This window comes from Protomyctophum bolini, assembly GCF_963924005.1.
Source record: "Protomyctophum bolini genome assembly, chromosome: 1".
NCBI classification, from domain to species: Eukaryota; Metazoa; Chordata; class Actinopteri; order Myctophiformes; family Myctophidae; genus Protomyctophum; species Protomyctophum bolini.
Genome location: NC_137862.1, coordinates 35,369,041 through 35,376,216, shown reverse-complemented (window position 1 = coordinate 35,376,216; position 7,176 = coordinate 35,369,041).

The following is a 7,176-nucleotide window of genomic DNA, read 5'->3' as shown; positions in this document are numbered from 1 at the left end:
TCTTTTTAATATATCCTTTTTCTTGTTTATTTCTAAAGGAGAATGATGCCTGGTGCTCTTGTCTGGAACCCTCCTCAGAACAGCGTGGGGGAGAGGTACAGATTTGGCTCCCTGCCTCTCCTCCTCAGAACAGCGTGGGGGAGAGGTACAGATTTGGCTCCCTGCCTCTCCTCCTCAGAACAGCGTGGGGGAGAGGTACAGATTTGGCTCCCTGCATCTCCTCCTCAGAACAGCCTTTGGGGAGAGGTACAGATTTGGCTCCCTGCCTCTCCTCCTCAGAACAGCGTGGGGGAGAGGTACAGATTTGGCTCCCTGCCTCTCCTCCTCAGAACAGCGTGGGGGAGAGGTACAGATTTGGCTCCCTACCTCTCCTCCTCAGAACAGCGTGGGGGAGAGGTACAGATTTGGCTCCCTGCCTCTCCTCAGAACAGCGTGGGGGAGAGGTACAGATTTGGCTCCCTGCCTCTCCTCCTCAGAACAGCGTGGGGGAGAGGTACAGATTTGGCTCCCTGCCTCTCCTCCTCAGAACAGCGTGGGGGAGAGGTACAGATTTGGCTCCCTGCCTCTCCTCCTCAGAACAGCGTGGGGGAGAGGTACAGATTTGGCTCCCTACCTCTCCTCCTCAGAACAGCGTGGGGGAGAGGTACAGATTTGGCTCCCTGCCTCTCCTCAGAACAGCGTGGGGGAGAGGTACAGATTTGGCTCCCTGCCTCTCCTCCTCAGAACAGCGTGGGGGAGAGGTACAGATTTGGCTCCCTGCCTCTCCTCCTCAGAACAGTGTGGGGGAGAGGTACAGATTTGGCTCCCTGCCTCTCCCCGGCCTGTGGACCTGGCAGACTGGTGAGTTGGAATTTATTTATTTAGTTACATAGTGTTACAATGCTATTACAAATTGTAATAGCATATTATATTAATATTGTAATTTTCAAAATTACAATGTATTGCAGTGTTTCAATGTCATTAGCCTTACACTGATTATTACAATGTTAAAAACCGTTTGATGGAATTTGAGTAGGTTTTGGTCATCCGTTAACATTTTGAGGCATTTGCACTTTATCACAAATACTTATGTAGTAATTGTGATGGGCCTAAGGGTGTGTATGTGTGTGTGGGGGGGGGGGCGCTGAAGGACTTCAGCGCTCCCCCCTGTATCTGTGTGAGCGAGCGCGCATGTGTGTGCCGTGTGTTTGTTGAAGCTGTGTGAGTTTTCCCTAACTTGTTGTTTCCTTCCCGCCAGGTTGTCCAAATGTTGTAGTTTCTGTTTGATTAACCTCTTTTCGTAGTACTTTCCAGGTGGCAAACGTTGAATTTGTGTCACTCTTCTAGTGACATAAATTAACAGATATTAATTAGTGCAGCTCCGTACCGTATTACCCTACATGGCTATAAGGACGTTGTGGTGGTGTGGATGTTAATGCACGTGTGCGTGTGTGCGTGCGTGTGTGTTTGTGTTTCATTCAATAAAACAATTGACGAATTTCATTTCTTCAAGACAATCTAAGAATTTCATTTAATTTCCCATCATTCCTTGGAGTCCCATCATGGCAAGGTAACTATATTACCTATACTATTTGGATTAAGGGCATCTGCTAAATGCCTAAATTGTACATTGTTGATTAAATAATATTAAATATATACACACACACAGCAAGGTGTTTGTATGTATATTTTTTATTTTATCAACAATGTACAATTTACAATTTAGGCATTTAACAGATGCCTTTAATCCAGAACAATTTACAGTAAGCAAGAACAACAACTAGCTAATAATGAGCATCCGTCTCTTTCTTTCACACGTCACCACTACATCTGGGACCCAGAAGAAAGCATCACAGGAGGAAGGTCTGCCACACCGACAACTGGCCTTGCTGAACACACTGTGTACTGGGGTTGGTATTACGACATGCGACACATAATGTACAGTACAGTACAGTACTGTTCACCTATAACGACATGCGACACATAATGTACAGTACAGTACAGTACTGTTCACCTATAACGACATGCGACACATAATGTACAGTACAGTACTGTTCACCTATAACGACATGCGACGCATTATGTACAGTACAGTACAGTACTGTTCACCTATAACGACATGCGACGCATTATGTACAGTACAGTACAGTACTGTTCACCTATAACGACATGCGACGCATTATGTACAGTACAGCACTGTTCACCTATAACGAAATGCGACACATAATGTACAGTACAGTACAGTACTGTTCACCTATAACGACATGCGACGCATTATGTACAGTACAGTACTGTTCACCTATAACGACATGCGACGCATTATGTACAGTACAGTACTGTTCACCTATAACGACATGCGACACATAATGTACAGTACAGTACAGTACTGTTCACCTATAACGACATGCGACGCATTATGTACAGTACAGCACTGTTCACCTATAACGACATGCGACACATAATGTACAGTACAGTACAGTACTGTTCACCTATAACGACATGCGACGCATTATGTACAGTACAGTACTGTTCACCTATAACGACATGCGACGCATTATGTACAGTACAGCACTGTTCACCTATAACGACATGCGACACATAATGTACAGTACAGTACAGTACTGTTCACCTATAACGACATGCGACGCATTATGTACAGTACAGTACAGTACTGTTCACCTATAACGACATGCGACGCATTATGTACAGTACAGTACAGTACTGTTCACCTATAACGACATGCGACGCATTATGTACAGTACAGTACAGTACTGTTCACCTATAACGACATGCGACACATAATGTACAGTACAGTACTGTTCACCTATAACGACATACGACGCATTATGTACAGTACAGTACAGTACTGTTCACCTATAACGACATGCGACACATAATGTACAGTACAGTACAGTACTGTTCACCTATAACGACATGCAACACATAATGTACAGTACAGTACAGTACTGTTCACCTATAACGACATGCGACGCATTATGTACAGTACAGTACTGTTCACCTATAACGACATGCGACACATAATGTACAGTACAGTACTGTTCACCTATAACGACATGCGACGCATTATGTACAGTACAGTACAGTACAGTACTGTTCACCTATAACGACATGCGACACATAATGTACAGTACAGTACAGTACTGTTCACCTATAACGACATGCGACGCATTATGTACAGTACAGTACAGTACTGTTCACCTATAATGACATGCGACACATAATGTACAGTACATTACGTCTCACCTATAACGACATGCGACACATAATGTACAGTACAGTACAGTACGGCTCACCTATAACGACATGCAACACATAATGTACAGTACGGCTGTTTCCTGTCTCCTTTTACTGTTACTGTCGATCAGTCGATCAGTGTCCCTCGCGGGCGCGGCGGTGGCCGGCGGGTCCGAGGTGTCCTCCTACCCATGAGGTCACCTCAAACTTCTTGTGCCTAAATTATTTGACCTTCATTGCCATCCCTTATGGGAAGCAGCGTAGTCAGACAATTTCCCTGGTTGGATGTGGCTGCCGAGTTGGCCGAGCCCGCCTGTGCCGCATACAACCAGTCTTTGCCCGGCCCGCGGGGGCTCAAGGCCCCTTAAGCAGTTCCCCGACCCGTGCTCTTTGGGTGCGGAGCGGGGCTTTCTGCTCCTTCTTGGTGGTATTTCCGAACTGTGCCCGCAAGGGTTGTTGATGGATGCGAGGGGCGCTCTCGTTGCTTGATCCGGCATGCCGTTCATGGATCCGCCTGCCCGCCATGGCGGGTGGGGGACCCATGGGCTTGCGTGGGGGTCGGTGCGGGGGCGTCCGCCTTGTTCGATCGGCAGTTCGCCTCGTTTCGGTCGGGGGGAAGAGCACGGTGTCAATCCGCATGAAGCCCGCATGTTTGCTAGGATCTTCGGATCGCAGGCAACGTTTGTGGCGCACCCTCTTGGAGGGCAGTGCGGTGACTTAACGTTCACTGCAACCCTTTGGGCTCTGCAGGGACGCCTTACGCTCGTAACCCGATTCGGGTAAGGCTCCTCCGTTAGGAGGGGAATATACCACCAATCTAGAGTTCCGGGTTGTGCTTGGTCGGCGGGCGTCTGGGCTCCGGCCCTCGCCCATCTACACTGCGTACAACCACTCTTTGCCCGGCCCGCGTGGGCTCAAGGCCCCACAGTAAAGTAGAGGCGTCCTGGCCTACACCCGTAAGGGAGTGGGAGAGGGGCGCCTTCTGCTTTGGTCCTGGCTGGATGTGGCTGCCGAGCGTTTGGACTTCGGTCCTCGCCCGTCTGTGCCGCATACAACCATTTAAACCGTCTCGGTGGGTTGTGTATGTCCCTCGGTATCCTTCGGAATCCCTGTGGTTCCGCATTTGGGGTGTCGCAGTGCCTAGGCACTTCGTCCCCTTGAATTCAGATTGGAATTGTCCTTCGGAATCCTTGTGATTCCGCTTTTGGGGTTCGTAGCGCCTCTGAGCTTCGTCCCCCTGATTTCAGATGTAGAGTGATTCACCTATAACGACATGCGACACATAATGTACAGTACAGTACTGTTCACCTATAACGACATGCGACGCATTATGTACAGTACAGTACAGTACTATTCACCTATAACGACATGCGACGCATTATGTACAGTACAGTACAGTACTGTTCACCTATAACGACATGCGACGCATTATGTACAGTACAGCACTGTTCACCTATAACGACATGCGACACATAATGTACAGTACAGTACTGTTCACCTATAACGACATGCGACGCATTATGTACAGTACAGTACAGTACTGTTCACCTATAACGACATGCGACACATAATGTACAGTACAGTACTGTTCACCTATAACGACATGCGACGCATTATGTACAGTACAGTACAGTACTGTTCACCTATAACGACATGCGACGCATTATGTACAGTACAGTACTGTTCACCTATAACGACATGCGACACATAATGTACAGTACAGTACTGTTCACCTATAACGACATGCGACACATAATGTACAGTACAGTACAGTACTGTTCACCTATAACGACATGCGACACATAATGTACAGTACAGTACAGTACTGTTCACCTATAACGACATGCGACGCATTATGTACAGTACAGTACAGTACTGTTCACCTATAACGACATGCGACACATAATGTACAGTACAGTACTGTTCACCTATAACGACATGCGACACATAATGTACAGTACAGTACAGTACTGTTCACCTATAACGACATGCGACGCATTATGTACAGTACAGTACAGTACTGTTCACCTATAACGACATGCGACACATAATGTACAGTACAGCACTGTTCACCTATAACGACATGCGACGCATTATGTACAGTACAGTACTGTTCACCTATAAAGACATGCGACACATAATGTACAGTACAGTACATTACGTCTCACCTATAACGACATGCGACACATAATGTACAGTACGGCTCACCTATAACGACATGCAACACATAATGTACAGTACAGTACGGCTGTTTCCTGTCTCCTTTTACTGTTACTGTCGATCAGTCGATCAGTGTCCCTCGCGGGCGCGGCGGTGGCCGGCGGGTCCGAGGTGTCCTCCTACCCATGAGGTCACCTCAAACTTCTTGTGCCTAAATTATTTTACCTTCATTGCCATCCCTTATGGGAAGCAGCGTAGTCAGACAATTTCCCTGGTTGGATGTGGCTGCCGAGTTGGCCGAGCCCGCCTGTGCCGCATACAACCAGTCTTTGCCCGGCCCGCGGGGGCTCAAGGCCCCTTAAGCAGTTCCCCGACCCGTGCTCTTTGGGTGCGGAGCGGGGCTTTCTGCTCCTTCTTGGTGGTATTTCCGAACTGTGCCCGCAAGGGTTGTTGATGGATGCGAGGGGCGCTCTCGTTGCTTGATCCGGCATGCCGTTCATGGATCCGCCTGCCCGCCATGGCGGGTGGGGGACCCATGGGCTTGCGTGGGGGTCGGTGCGGGGGCGTCCGCCTTGTTCGATCGGCAGTTCGCCTCGTTTCGGTCGGGGGGAAGAGCACGGTGTCAATCCGCATGAAGCCCGCATGTTTGCTAGGATCTTCGGATCGCAGGCAACGTTTGTGGCGCACCCTCTTGGAGGGCAGTGCGGTGACCTAACGTTCACTGCAACCCTTTGGGCTCTGCAGGGACGCCTTACGCTCGTAACCCGATTCGGGTAAGGCTCCTCCGTTAGGAGGGGAATATACCACCAATCTAGAGTTCCGGGTTGTGCTTGGTCGGCGGGCGTCTGGGCTCCGGCCCTCGCCCATCTACACTGCGTACAACCACTCTTTGCCCGGCCCGCGTGGGCTCAAGGCCCCACAGTAAAGTAGAGGCGTCCTGGCCTACACCCGTAAGGGAGTGGGAGAGGGGCGCCTTCTGCTTTGGTCCTGGCTGGATGTGGCTGCCGAGCGTTTGGACTTCGGTCCTCGCCCGTCTGTGCCGCATACAACCATTTAAACCGTCTCGGTGGGTTGTGTATGTCCCTCGGTATCCTTCGGAATCCCTGTGGTTCCGCATTTGGGGTGTCGCAGTGCCTAGGCACTTCGTCCCCTTGAATTCAGATTGGAATTGTCCTTCGGAATCCTTGTGATTCCGCTTTTGGGGTTCGCAGCGCCTCTGAGCTTCGTCCCCCTGATTTCAGATGTAGAGTGATTCACCTATAACGACATGCGACACATAATGTACAGTACAGTACTGTTCACCTATAACGACATGCGACGCATTATGTACAGTACAGTACAGTACTGTTCACCTATAACGACATGCGACGCATTATGTACAGTACAGTACAGTACTGTTCACCTATAACGACATGCGACGCATTATGTACAGTACAGTACAGTACTGTTCACCTATAACGACATGCGACGCATTATGTACAGTACAGTACAGTACTGTTCACCTATAACGACATGCAACGCATTATGTACAGTACAGCACTGTTCACCTATAACGACATGCGACACATAATGTACAGTACAGTACTGTTCACCTATAACGACATGCGACGCATTATGTACAGTACAGTACTGTTCACCTATAACGACATGCGACAAATAATGTACAGTACAGTACAGTACTGTTCACCTATAACGACATGCGGCGCATTATGTACAGTACAGTACAGTACTGTTCACCTAGAACGACATGCGACGCATTATGTACAGTACAGTACAGTACTG